Below are 15342 nucleotides of genomic sequence, written 5' to 3'. Positions count from 1 at the left end.
ATAAAAGAGTTGCTAGTTACAACAACTTTAACATTGCATTTTTTTAGAATGAATATCTTTCCTAAACGTAACCACTAGATGTTTCAAGCCCAGATAAATGAGCGTATTGTTTTACAAAATCACAGAAAAGTAAATACATGCTAGATGGCCAGCAAACTGCTGCGACCTTCTGGGAGGGAAGGGCCAGATCCCGGGGGTCAGTGGGACGTCTGGGCAGGGCGGGGCTTCTATAGGGTCCAAAAGCTGGAGCGGGGAGCCCGACAGCTGCCAGGCCCCGCCCCTTACGTCACGGGGGCGGGGCAGCGGGAGATTGGCATTCCGCGGAAGCTCTGGCCTCCTGGAGCCGGGGAGGTCTGGAGGAGGGCGGAGAGTCGCCTGCACCGCCCGGTTCAGGCACCCGCGCTCCACACTCGGAGCCGGGGAGCTGGGAAGTGGGTATTGTTCTGCTTCTCAAAAGCAAATGGCTGGTTTGGAAGCATAACTCTCCCCGCCCTTTGGATCCCTGCTCGGTTCTCTTTTGGCACTTTGGGATCCGTGGTAACCATGCTGTGATGAACGCCCCGGGAGGGACAGGTAAGAGAGACGCGGCTACCCGCCCCCGCCCTTCCTCTGCTCACTCTCAGCCCAGCTGTGCTTTGGGCTGGTGACTTTTTTTCCTGTCACTTCTGGTGCGGGACAATGAAAATGGAGACGCTCTCACACCATTTTCAGTTTATTTGATTTCTACAGGACATGACCCTTTTTGAAAGCTGGGTTTTGTAAAAGATGGATTGTGCACACACTTGTGCCTTCGCACAGGCAGGCACACGTTTGCCATTCCATTTCGAAATCCTGTAGTTGAGAGCAGCTTTGACTGTCTGCCCCCCTCTCCCTGGTAATGAAAAGCTTTGGTAATTTCTTCCAGCGAATAAAACCACAGGGTCGATCCCTAGGGAGGAAAAAGGTAATTTTGTGTTTGTGTTGGAACTTGTTGTGAAACTCTTTGGAAAGGAATACTAAAAATAATTGAATAAAAAAAATGTACGCATTCTTTCCTGTATAGTCCAACTTTGAAGAACTTCGTTGTTATTTGGGGCACGCTTCATCTTACATCATAAAACTTGTTTTATTTCACCACGTCAGGAGTGAAAGATGTCGGCCAGTCAATGAATTACCGCAATCTGGAAAGTCAGGAGGCCAGTTTGGGACTATGTGCCTTTAGAAGGAAAGCACTCTTATTCGGGTATTTAGGATAAAAACTACTAAAATTCCTTCTGGCCTCCTTTGAAGACAGCTGTTGCAGCTGTTCCCGTGGAAGAAGACAATTCTATGGGCTCAGGGCAAACCTTTAATTCCAATCAACCTTGAAAGATGTTCCAAGGAGGGCTGCCAGTGTTACTGTATCAAAGGGCTCCTGGCCAGTATACACATGTACTATGCACTAGGCCAGCTTTTGTGAAAACTTGCATTTAACAAAGACAAATGCAACACCAGCAACAAAACCCCTCTTGCTTTCTTAAGAGCAGAAGTGAGGCACATGAATTTCATGTAGAATAGTAAATTCGGTGTCCTGCATAAGTTTCAGCTGCAACCGACCCCCTAAGATAAGGGATTCTTACAGCTTTTTATTCTCATTCAGATGTATCTTATAGACCTCTGTCCTATTGTTGGTAGGTATCAGGGTGAGATCACACTGCTGAAAGGGTTAACGGGGGAAAAGAAAAGAAATTAACAAACTCCAGTTTATTTAACCTAACACCCACTGTGTTGGGGGGGGGGGGATGAACCGTTCAGCTATTTGAAACAGGATGTGGGGAATGTTTGACCTTCTTGTAACAAAAACTGAATACTTCTCATGCTTGGTGACTAAATAACTGATAAGGATGCTATTTATTTTCAGTAAGTGGTGGGAAAATGCTTAGAATTTGACTAAAACCTGTTATAAGATTGTTAACTCATTTATTGGACAGCTATACCTTCAGAATAAATTTTTAAAGAACATTTTTAAAAGTTTACATAGTAAGGCCTTCATCCCTCATTTAAGTATCTAATTAAAGTGGAAATCTCCGCCCCCCCTTTCATGACTCGTTTTTATTTATCTAATTTTTAATACCCCAGCAGCATTATTGGGGGACCCTGAGAAATGTATCGATGAGGATACACATAACAGGTTGTCAGTGTTCAAGCAAAGAGAGTTTTATTACCTTAGGAATGATATGCTAGATGTGATCACCACACGTTGTTAATAGAAGTGGTCTGGAGTAGCTTTCCTGGGTCACTACACACCCACCACCCAGCCCCAGTCAGAAACGGTGATACTCAGCTATATATAATAAGGGAGCTTCTGGGAGCTACGCAAGACAGGAGGGAGGACACAACCTATGTGGTCTACATTCTCAGATGAATTATTTTTATTAAGAGAGCAATTGTGGTTTTCTTCTGACAACTAAACCTATATTTACTAATATAGAAAGTACACATTAATATGCCACAAAATGGAGTCTGTGGCACCATCACCTAGAATCTCTCCATCTAATAAGAACAACTGATATTTGGATTATTTCTCCTTAATCAATTAGTTGTTGTATAGGATTTTTTTATAGGATTTTTTTTTTTTAATTCTAGAAGTAACTGCTTTGCAACTTTTGTTTACATTTTACCTGCCAAGGAGGCCCTTCCGTATCACTGAATACTCTCTCTGAAACTCTCACATGTTTTGACCTGTTTCCCCCAGTTTCTGTGCAAACATGGGGATTTTTCACTATGCTGAAGTTCTTTGAAATCAGTGGGATGTTTATACACATCCCCATATTTAGACACTCCAATTTTTATTTTTCTTTATAAACTACCCATTTACGTCTACTTTCTTCAGATTTATTTATTGTTTCAGATGATGAGTATTTTACCTGCACACACATGTATGTGCTGTGTGCTCGTGTGGTGCCAGAAGAGGCCCTCAGATTCCCTGAGGCTAGAGTTACATACAGTTGTGAGCCACCCTGTGGGTGCGAGGAATTGGGCCTTCATCCTCTCGCAGAGCAGCAAATGTTCTTGACCACTGAGCTCCTTCTCCAGCCCTCTGTCTATTTTTCATTGAGGATTGTTTTTATAGGGTTTTGGATCTGTCTCTATCTTAGTCTTTAGTATAAACGTGATAGCTTGTTTAAGGACAAACAGAGTAGTTCACTTCTTAAAGTTCAGAAGGCTGGGGGCGGGGTGGTCTGAGATCTTGATGCTGATGGGTAAAAAGGTACTTGCTCCGCTCAAGCCAGGCTGTGCATGAGTGTGGTGGTCCCGATGCCCAGTCGGACACGGATGGTTTTGCCAGCTTCATTTGATCATGGTCAGTATGAGTTGACTGAGGACAGGGATGCGTGATCGACCCATGACATGGTAACGATGTAGTAAGGGCAACAGGTAAAGGGACGGGTGAGCAGACAGTGGAACCGGGAATATGGCTGACAGCGAGTTAAGCTATTGCTATGCCAGACACATGTGCTGCTCTGGTCCCAAAGGTGCCCTGGGTGATGCCTTGGGAAGTGTTCACCATTGGAAAACTATTCTGAAGCTTATTACTCCATTTTCCTGTGAGGTTCTCTGCCTTTTGTCCCGTCCCAGCGTCTCTCAAGACTTGTGAGAAAATTTAAATTGTTGTATCCCACCCTTTTCAAATATCTTTCAGGGTTTCCCGTTTCTTCCAAACTAAGTGTAAACTCTTCATCTCTCAACACTTCGACCCTCACTCGTCTTCACGCACATCACTGTTATAATGTCCCATCACTCCTAACTTGTGCTGGAGACTCTGGCTGCGTGGAACTGTCCAGTGTTTCCATCCTTTTGTAACACTGCTTTCTCAAAACCAATAGCTCCCTCCTCTCAGGAGGCTGTCCAGGCTCACGTCAAATACTCTTTTCTGGGAAGCCTTTCATCTCCCTTTCTGTCTTCGGACCTCATACAGTAATTTTTCATGGGCATTTTTGTTTCCCTAAATTCACACACTGTGTGATTGCTCTAATTTTAGTTTTAAATTTTGAATTGGGTATTTTCATCAGATTCTAGGGTTCTTTTAGTTAAATCAATATGGTACCTAGGGCAACACCAAGAAAATGAACCAGAGAAGGTAGGGAAGATTTTTGTCTATTTTGTGGCCTGGTTGGTTTCTGGCTTATAGTGAGAGCATAGATAAAAGTACTTTAATGAAGGAGTTAATGATAGTGAGCTACATATGGTGGGGTTTTTAGTCACCAATAGAAAACCTTGGGGATAGGCATTTCATTTAACAGATGTGGAGACCGAGACCCAGAAAGGTTCATGTTTGTAGTAAGTGGCCAGTTGTGAATCTGTTGGCAGAGGTGTGTTCTTTCTTGCAGATGCATTTGATGCTGTTTGAACATAGCTGAGTACATGTATCATGAGTATTGATTCAAAGTATTGATGTGTTGACTCTCAAGACTATTTCACAATTCCACAAAGATGACTGAGATTTCCTTCTTCAAACAGTTTTAGGTAAATGCAACTTTCCTTTTTCAGAATCTCACCTTAGAATGAGCCTTTGTATCTATCACACATCAGTTCCTAACATCGCAGCATCTCTGGCAGAAGTATTGAGACTCTGGGATAAATATTAGATCTATAGAGCACATGCAATAAAAGGTCAGGAGGTCAAATAAATCACATCTGGAGACACAGCTATGGTCTATCACCAAAGAAGGCCTTGGATACTCCTAGCTCTGCACCATCAAACCTATGATTGCTTTTGTAGACTTCCTTGTCGTTGGTGGTCATAGATCGACCCTTTATTGTAGACTAGGGATAGGAGTACTAGTCTCTCTACTGGTCTCTCAGTTCCTTTGGTTTTCTGGCAGCAGACTTGACTGTGATAGCAGAGGGGACATGGTAGGATCATGCCTACTGGCACCAATCACTTTCATATATAGAAAGCAGTGCCAGCAGCCTGTGGCCCAGATCTTTGTTTTGATCTCATGATAGTAGAAGCACCTACGCTCGGTCTGCTGCCTGGTTTCCGTTTTCTTCCTTCATTTTTGCCTCATTCAGGGGGGGCACCGCAGTAGGTCTCACTCATACTTATCAATGATTCTGAACCTCTTGATGCACGTAGCCCTGTCACCGAGACCTAGGCTCAAGGCCAGTCAGTTTGCTGACTCTGTTTTCATATCGTTTACAATTAGATCTGCCCATTACCAGTGTTACATGCCACACTTGTCATGCTTAGCTTACAGGCCTCAGAGATAATTGAAATATGCATGTTGAGACAACGTAAATAGCGTATATAAGCCACTCTTCAACAACATTACACCATGTATTGAAGTAATTTTTAGCCATTGAGAAGCAGTGGTTTTAGCTATGCAACATTTATTTATAACAGACTTAAAATCAGTTGATAATTTCAAAATCAAATCATTAAGGCTTAGGAATTAGGCTTTTCATCCATTATCTATAGTCCCACCATAATGTATTATCTATAGTCCCACCATAATGAATGAAGAGATGTTGGTCTTCTTCAGTACATGTCCAGGAATGCCATTTGCCTCAAGGGGCAAGAATTCCTTTTTTAGGTCCCTTTTTTGAGCGCTCCATCGCCTCAGTGATAGTGTCAGGCCTTGGGACCTCCCCTTGATCTGGATTCCACTTTGGGTCTGTCACTGGAACTTCTTTTCCTCGGGCTCCTTTCCATTTCCATCCCTGTAATTCTTTCAGAGAGGAACAATTATGGGTCAGAGTTGTGACTGTGGGATTGCCCCCCCCTCTCCCTCATTTGATGCCCTGTCTTCCTGCTGGAGGTGGGCTCTATAATTTCCCTCTCCCTACTGTCAGGCATTTCTTCTAAGGCCCCTCCCTTTGAGTCCTGAGAGTCTCTCACCTCCTAAGTCTTTGGTGTATTCTGGAGGGATCCCCCTCAACCTCCTATCTCCTGAGGTTGCCTGTTTCCATTCTTTCTGCTGGCCCTCAAGGCTTCAGTCCTTTCAGTGAGGACCCAATATCAGATCAGGTTCCCCTCTCCAACTGACTCTCCCCCCCAACCCCCCCTGTCCATTTTCCCTTCCAGTCCCTTCCTTCCTTCCTTCTTTCCTTCTTTCCTTTCTTCCTCCCTTCCTTCCTCCCTTCTTCCCTTCCTCCTTCCCTCTCTCCCTCCCTCCCCCCTCCTGTGATTGCTCTCTTCTCCCTCCTAAGTGGGACTGAGGCATCCTCACTTGGGCCTTTCAGCTTGTTGACCTTTTTGAGTTCTGTGGACTGCATCTTGGTAATCTGTACTTTTTTTTCCCTTTTTGGCTAATATCCACTTAGTGAGTACATACCATGCATGTCCTTTTGGGTCTAAGTTACCTTGCTCAGGATATTTTCTAGTTCCATCCATTTGCCTGCAAAACTCAGGATGTTCTCGTTCTTAAAACTATGTAAATGAACCACATTTTCTGTATCCATTCTTCGACGTGGGACATCTAGGTTGTTTCCAGCTTCTGTCTATCACAAATAAGGCAGGTATTAACATAGTGGAACATGTGTCCCTGTGGCATGGTGGGGCATCTTTTGGGTATATTCCCAAGAGTTACGGTATAGCTAGGTCTTCAGGTAAATCTATTCTGTTTTGGGGTGACTCTGAGAACCAGGCTTAGAGAATCCCTCCCCTTTTACTGTGTCACTCCTACTATGTAGGGAGGGGAGGAATCCTTGATTGAATGTAGACTATCGACATGGGGCATGACCATGTCAAGAACCAAGGCCTCAGATCCATGGGGGTGGCAAAGCATTTCCCATACTGGTCAGGCTTGGGATTGCCAAAGCCTTCCCCTGGTCCAGAATAGGAATGTTGACAGTGTGTGTAAGTACGTGAGTGTCTACAAACTCAGAGTGTGCAAAATCTGGCAACTGTAGCATCTTCCTTTCGGATGTTTACAGCCTGAGGCTGCTGGCCTACAGAGGACTACTGAGACTAGCTAACTCCTCCCACTGGGCTATATATAATAAACACTCAGAGGTTCCAGGTGGCTGTGTCATTGGTACCACGTGGATGCTCGGCCCAGACGGCCCTAGCTTTTCTGTGTGTATGTTTATGCTTCCTTCATTCCTTCCCTGCCCCTAGTCAGGCCAAGGTGCCAAGCCCTTCAGGTTACAGTACTAATAATACCTTTGCGTTTCCATTGAGCTGATTGAAAATACCACTCATTTAACCCCCCTCCTCCCGCCTAGTTTATAAAGCAGCCGAAGCCGAGTGCCTAATTCTTAAAGATTGCATTGGCTGGTTTTAAGCCATTTGTTTCCTGACAGAAAATTCCTGTTACAAACAGAAGTAAGCTTAACGTTGTTATGCTTGCTGATAGACAATTCCTACTGGGTAGGACTTAGCATCTACACTTCATCAATATTAATCTAATATAATGTTTAAGATTAACACGGACACACTCTTGGGGCACCTGAGTGTGAATATTAGTTTTTACTACAGAGGCAGCATGCCTCATACACTTTTTGAGATTTTTCTTAAAAAGGAAAAAGCAAAATCTTAGCCCAACGGAGGTGACACATGCCTTTAATTCAGGCAGAGGCAGGCAGATCTCTGAGTTTGAGGCCAGCCTGGTCTACAGATTGAGTTTCAGGGTAGCCAGGACTACACAGAGAAACCCTGTCTCAAAAAACCTCCAAACCCTCAAAAACAATAGCACCCCCAAACCCTCAAAACTAAAAGTATTGGATGTACCCCCTCCAATTTAAATGTAGAAGCATTATTAACTTCTGGTTATCCATTATACCATCATAGGTAGGTTTCAAAATTGCAGAACTCAATATACTTTTTATTTGAGTAGATTTTAGTCTTTAAAGATGAAAATGGAGGACTGTTTCCTGATTTTGGAATAAATGGTAAAAACAGAGGTCATTGTGAGAAAGATATACTTAAAAATAAAACTCAATTATAATACCTCGAAGTTAACCAGTGTTAAGGTTTTCAACATACTTTATTATACATTTTATATAGTGTATCTCTTGTATAGTGTATTTCTGTGTGGGTTTCTCAGGCTCTTTTCCAAAACATATCCCAAATTCATGAATCACCAGTGAATAATTCATGACGTAGACTTTTACATGAGGTGAATTTTAAAGCTAACTCTTGTGATGACAGTAGGACATTTCAGGGTGATACTGAAGCAGTGAGGTGGACCCCACAAATGAGAATCCTATAAATCTCAGTAAAGCTTATTCTGTAGAGTAATAGTCACATGGAAGTTTAGCAATCACCATAAGTCTCATTAACATTGACTTAAATAATTTTCTGGCAGATTCATAATTAGAGACATACCTAAGATTATTATTAAAAGTTCACTTAGATGTGGGAGCCGATAGTGTAACTGGATGTGAGCAGTCACCCACTTGCTATTGTAGTGTTGAGTCAAGTCAGTCTCTCTAAATCTCATTTTTCTTGTCTTTAAAATGAAATCTTTTGTTGAATATTTAAAGTTATTTTCACCTTTATGTTTTTCAGTTTCTGAGCCTTGCCATTTTGAAAAAGAGAAGATTTATTTTATTTATTTTTAAGATTTTTTTTTTTTTATTTATATGAGTACACTGCAGCTATCTTTAGACACACACTAGAAGAGGGTATCGGATCCCATTACAGATGATTGTGAGCTACCATGTAGTTGATGGGAAACAAACTCAGGACCTCTGGAAGAGCAGTCAGTGCTCTTCACTGCTGAGCCAGCTCTCTAGCCCATGATTTATTTATTTTTATTTGTGCGCATGTGTATACGTGTGTGTGTGTGTGTGTGTGTGTGTGTGTGCGCGCGCGCGCACATGCCTGTCTGTCTGTCTGAATTTCTGTGCATCATGTGCTTGCAGGCTCCTGTGGAAGATAGAGAAGGGTGTTGGATCCCTGGAACTGAAGTTACAGGGGTTTTGAGTGACAGCACTGGAAATCAAACCCAGTCCTTTGCAAGAGCAGTCGGTGCACTTAACCACTGAGCCATCTCTCCAGCCTCAAGCCCTACTGTCTTTAAAACGCTTTTCTTGAATGACATACATGCCAATCTTTAGCAAGTAAGAAGCATTCCTGTTATAGGAGTAACTACTATTTATTGATCTATTATACAGGGATAACTTACATACATTCTTATGAATGCCTAATAACAACCCTATGGGATAGGTATGATTATTGTCATGTGTCTTTTATGGAGAAAGTGAGGGTCATAAGAAATCTTGCTGGAGCCGAGTGAGGGAGTATGAATTGGAACAGTTAATCGTTTGAAACTGAGCCTTATTTAAAAAGTCCTTTCTGTGCATCTTGCCACTCCACCCTCTCTTTAACAGAAGGATAGCTTGCTTTGATCCTGGATTTCTCAGCATATTCTTGGTTTGGAAACTGGGTATTACTTTTCTTTTCTTTTCTTCTTTCTTTCTTTCTTTCTTTCTTTCTTTCTTTCTTTCTTTCTTTCTTTCTTTCTTCTTTCTTTCTTTCTTTTGTGTGTGTGTGGGGGACCATTTTTTGTGTACTGTCTGATGATATTTAACGGCTTCCCTTGCTGGTGGCTTTCATAACAAGAAGTGTCTCCAAATAATTGCCTAACCTGGCCCTATTTATACAAACAGTAGTCTAGAGCTGAACAGAACGGCCTTCTCTGGCAAAGATGAGATGGCTTTAGGACATCTTAAGGATCAAGATGCAATTGACCATACAGATCTCTGGCAAAGGACCTGCTCACCTATTCAGCCCTCGTCATAACCGATTAGCCCTCATTCTCAGAATGTTTGCTTTGTTTGAAGAGAATTCTTGCCAAGATGCATAATATGCCTCCTAGAGCCTGATAGGCAATAGCTAATGTATTTAAACTGAGTCCTTGGGTACCTGCTGTGGGCCAGGCTTTGTGAGGTTACTGTCAGAACGGTGAACGAGATAGATAGGTAAGGGGTGTTGATATTAATAAAAAAAGTTAGCTCATTGATCTTTATCTTCCTGATAGTAGTTTTAAGACTATCTTCATAATCACAGTCCAGGGTGTTTACCACAGTTCACACACACACACACACACACACACACACACACACACACACACACACACAGAACAGGAGTTTACCCTCGGCGTGGTTGAGTAAAGACAGCCTGGCAGGAGATTTGTATTCTGCCGGTTTAACATGATCCTCTGGTTCCAGTTTTCAAAGTGAACACTGCTCTGTGTCCTGGCTTCCTTTCAGGACTTGCTTATTTATTTATTGGTTGGTGTTTTAATGCTCTGTTCTGCTCTGAAACCTGCCCGGCCTCTGTTTGTCCCTTGACAGCTACTCTCTGAGGTTTGTGCTAATGAGGGAACCCCATGGGGCTCATGGCTGATCCCTTCCTAGACTCTGTACTTCTACAGGCCAAGAATCATGTGGAGACGGTACAGGGCATTGGCTTCAGTGCCTGGAACAGGACCTGGCCTGCCTGTGGGTTTTTTTTTTTTTTTGTACTTATTTACTAAGTGGCTAGAAGGACGGGAGGTGTCTGAACAGCAGAAATGGTTGTATTAAGTCAAAGTTTTGGTCTCCCACTTCTTGATGACTGTAGCCCTCACAATTTAATTATGTTTATAAATCTCTGTTTTGGAGTTAAGAGAGTTCCCCTCTTTATCACACCAGCTCTTTGGTAGGGGTACGATGGTGAAGCCTATGCAACCATGTGTGTACATTCACAGAGCTGATGAGATCGAGAAGACTCAGACACAGATCTGGAGGCACCACTGGCTGCCTCATCTCCCAGAGAAGAAAGTGTGCTGAGGTCCTGGTGAAAGGCAGGAGGATGGCGTGTGTGCTGTATGGTGCTGTCCGTATGGGATGGAATTAAAGTTTTGGCTTTCTGTGATGTCTTAGGTGGTCGGGAAATATAGGCTGCTCGGAACACTGCCTCTCCAAACGCAGTAGAATAGTGAGGTTTAAATGCTTCAGCTGCGTTTACCACTTCACTCTGCTTGTTTTATTTCCTTTGTTACATCCTCCTGTGGTAGTGCAGGATTAACGTCAATTTCATGGTTCCATGCTGTAGATGTTAATGCAAACTCTCATGACTCTGACATGTAGAATCAAAGCTGTAGGGAAATGCCAGGGTACCCTGCCACTGATGGCTCCAGTCTAGAGCCAGTGGGATTAAGACAGCTCAAGGGGACTGTGGTTGCTTTGCACAGGTGAAGGGGCCGTTTCCCTCATTCATCACTTAGTTCCGGTCATTGAAGGTCTCTGCTCAATCCTGTTCTAGGCTAAAGCTGTATCCATGAATAGAATAGACAGAAATTTTTACTCTGATGAAGGAGGGAAATGTATAAAAGCTAAACTAACTAACTAAATTATTCTGTAGAAAATGACATAAAAGTTCAATGAAAAATAGAGCACATAGCAGGCTTAATATGAAGTAGATCATGTACAGACATATGTTATTATTCACTTAACATGGGAGCCATTACAGTTTTACACTGAAAAAATATCCAGATCTAATTATTATTGTAATAGAACCAGGGTGTTGAAGATGGCCGAGGGGTGGTCGTGGGTGGGTGGGGGGATATTGCTGGAGACAGTGAGGAGTAGTGAGAGTCTCAGATTATTTTCAAGTAACAGCAAACATAATTGGATGATTGACTGGATATGAGAAAAAAATGTACTCAGAGAGAGTGCATGATCTGAGCATCTTGGAAGGGCGGGGCAGCCCCTGACTGACGAGAAAGACTGGTGGCAGAAGCTGGTCTGAGCATAGTTTGACTAACTAGTCAGTGTGTGTGCATCATGTGTGTATCTGGAGGTGGGCTGGCTCCTTGGTGGCTCAGTGTAGGATGATGGGTTTTGGGAGAAGTGTATGCTTGAGCTGTATTGAACATTACATTACATTAAGTCAGTCTTGTTAGTTTTGGTTACACTTCTTGATGACCGTAGCCCTCACAATTTAACAAGTATTGAACATTAATATGGACTTATGTTTATACTATTAATATGTTAATATCTTATGTTAATATCTTATTAACTCTGAAGTGTATGCTTTAGCTGGGGACCTTGTGGAAGCTCTTGTATGATGACTTTGCTTTTTCCTAATAAAAGAAGAAATAAGATCAGGAACAGAAAGAATATTGGGAGATGGGAAATATTAACTATCAGAGGAGGAGGAGGAAAACTATCAGAAACCATTGTGCATGGAAATGTGAGTTACCAGACTGGATTTACTGATTGTAGCCTGTGCTGACTTGTGGCTTGTGGCTGTGAATTTCATGTGACTAATCTGGGGTGGTGTGTTTCTCCCAAGCCCTTTCAGGCCATAGACACTGAGGCAGGAAGGATATAGAGTCTGCTGTACCTGCTTTGAATATAGGCAGAATTTAGATTTTTCTGAGAAGGAAGTGAGAAAAGCGTTATCAGGTGCAGTGAATATACAAGATATGGAGGGGGAGGTGTTGGTGATTAAATTTAAACCTATCAAGGAGAGAAGTAAAACCATGTGAGAATGATGGGCGGCAGAAAGGTCTGTGAGTGAAGGATGGATCACTAGGTATTGGAGTCTTATTTAAAGTAGCATTTATTTTAATATAAATTGTATTTACGTAGGTTGGATCTTATGTCAAGTACCTGTGAAAAATCTTCTGTTGACCACATCTAATGTTTCTGAAATTAACAAATTCAAGTGTTTAAATAAATATTTCAACACAGATAGTGGCAAGTATTGAACATTAATATGGACTTATGTTTATACTATTAATATATTAATATCTTATGTTAATATCTTATTAACCCTGAAAAGCCAAATCTTAAAAATATATGATTCATTGTACTATTTTAGAGGTAGCTAGGATTATCAAAAGCAAAACATAGTATTAAAAATACCTACTTTTAGTGTTTCAATTTATGCTTATTCAGTTTTCAAAATCAATTAAGGTGACAGGGAAGCCACTTATCAGTATGGATGAGATTGTAAATAACACAGGGATATGCTTATATGCCCTCAACATTTGCCTGTTTCTCTTCAAACTGATTGACCCTAAATATCCACCCAAGGAGACGCAGGTAAAGATGTGATCCTTTGAGGAAAGTAAGAGAGTTATTGAAGAAGAGAAGAATTGATGCTTTCTGTGTCTGGATGGACCATTTTAATCCATTCACCCATTTATCCATCCATCCATCATGCATCCACCCACCCATCTCTCTAATAAACTATCTGTTAATGTGTGCTAGGGTTCTATCTACATATGATGGTCCAACTATAACTTTTTTTTTTAATCTGTGAGTTGATACTATAACAACACATGCTTTTAGAGCAGCGTGCTTCAGATTTTGAACTTCAGTTTTATCCTAAACAGATGCAGGGTATGATTCTCCAGATGACGGGCAGCAGCAATGAGCAGCCACTGTTTCTAGTCAGCCACACAATCACGTTGATAAGGAAGGAAGTGGTCACAGGGTACTGCCATGTTGCCAGTGTTCAGTAAATTACAGAGATAATCCACACTGTGTTGAGAAATAGATACGTTAGATGATTTTGCCCAACTTTAAGCTAATGGAAGTGTTCTGAGCACACTGAAGGTGGGCAAAGCCTTGCCTTTCAGTAGCTGGGTATATTATTGTGATGGTCATTCCTGGTTGTCACCATGACTACATCTGGAATGAACTACAATCCAGCAATGGAGGGCACATTTGTGATCCAGATCTTGAGGCTGGCAGACACAGGCTTCTGACCTGGATTTTGACATGGGATGAAACATACTTTTGATGAAGGTCTTGAGGCATAGTGGCCAGGAAAAGCTTAGGCCCAGGCAAAGTAGTTTACTCTTTTAATCACAGGAGACAGAGGCAAGCAGATCTCTTGAGTTCAAGGCCAGCCTGGGACAGAGCAAATTCCAAATCCAGGTGTGGTAATACATACCTTTAATTTGGGCTCTACCTTCCCTGGAGACCTACATAAGGACAATGGAAAAAGCAAGGCCTCCTCCTCCTCCTCCTCTTCCTCCTCCTCCTCCTCCTCCTCTTCCTCCTCCTCCTCCTCCTCCTCCTCCTCCTCTTTCTCCTCTTTCTTCTTCATCTGCTTGCACTTACATGTCATCATATCTATTGGAACCTGCTTCTTCAGGATTCCAGCTTATACAGAAGACCAGCTGAAACACCCAGCCTTGTGGGACTGAGCAACTATTAGATTCTTGGACTTCCCATTCATAGCTGCCCATTGTTGGATTAGTTGTACTTCAGCCTGTAAGTCCTTCCCGTAATTCCCCTTAATACATAGAGACATTCCATAGGTTCTGGGTCTCTGGAGAACCCTATCTAATATAGTTATATTTGACTTATAACATTTTAAACTTGAGTCTTGTCTATAGAGTGAGTTCCAGTACAGCCAAAGTCACACAGTGAACCCTGTCTTGGGAGAGAGAGAGAGAGAGAGAGAAAGAGAGAGAGAGAGAGAGAGAACATATTGACTTGGATATTGCTCATTTAAAATTCAGCTTCTCATGCACACAGATAAAATGTGTATACATTTATGATATATATGCATTTATGTTTGCATGTATAAACATATAACATATGTATACATGGATAATATATGTGTACACATAAATATACTTAATTTAAAAACTTTATTTTCACATTAAAGACTTGGAGAAACTTTCTATTTTATCTGTTTGGTAACAAAAAAAAATTCATATTTTTTATTTTAAAGCCATACATCTTGGTAGATACTTCAGTTTTTATATTATTCCTCTGCCCTTTTTCAGAATAAACGTGTTGGATTTGGAAAGCCTAATTTGACCATTCATTAGGAAGGATCTATGAACGTGGTCTCGTTTTTATGATGACATCCATGTGGGGATGGGGTGGGTGGGGAAGTGGGGCGAATGGAGGAGCTTCATTCACTCCAGGTGAGAGGCTGCTTTGGCGAGAACCCGAGCCCTTTCTGTCTCTTTCCTAAGCATCACCCATGCTATCTCGCATGTGGAGAGTTTTCAGGCTGTGTCTGCTGAATGAATTGGGAATGGAATGAGCTTAGTTTTAGTCTCTCATTTTTAATAAGGTATAAAGGCAGTGCACATGATTTGAGTTGACCTTTTCCTATTTAGGGCCCTTACAAAATAGCCAAACTGGGGCTGGAGAGATGGCTCAGCGGTTAAGAGCACTGACTACTCTTCCTAAGGTCCTGAGTTCAAATCCCAGCAACCATATGGTGTCTCACAACAATCCGTAATGAGATCTGACGTCCTCTTCTGGAGTGTCTGAAGACAGCTATAGTGTACTTACATATAACAATAAACAAATATTTAAAAAAAAGCCAAACTATCATAAAGATTTCCCTCTCAAAGGTATAGTGAAAGTGTGACTTAGCTTTTTATAACCTTTCCTAACACCTCCTTCCATAAT

At 41.9% G+C, this 15342-nt stretch overlaps 1 protein-coding gene across 2 annotated transcripts in view; it reads left to right on the top strand.

Moving 5' to 3' along the window:
* Positions 1-434: 434 nt before the first annotated feature.
* Positions 435-15342, top strand: part of Atp10d (ATPase phospholipid transporting 10D (putative)) — a 95403-nt gene continuing 80495 nt past the window's right edge. For both annotated transcript variants that reach the window (XM_052197990.1, XM_052197988.1), the window contains exon 1: positions 435-573. The gene's annotated coding sequence lies outside the window, so the exon portion shown is untranslated. The remainder of the gene's footprint in view (positions 574-15342) is intronic.

Source organism: Apodemus sylvaticus, chromosome 11 (assembly GCF_947179515.1).
Source record: "Apodemus sylvaticus chromosome 11, mApoSyl1.1, whole genome shotgun sequence".
In the NCBI taxonomy this organism is placed as follows: Eukaryota; Metazoa; Chordata; class Mammalia; order Rodentia; family Muridae; genus Apodemus; species Apodemus sylvaticus.
This window is presented reverse-complemented; position numbering and strand designations above follow the sequence as displayed.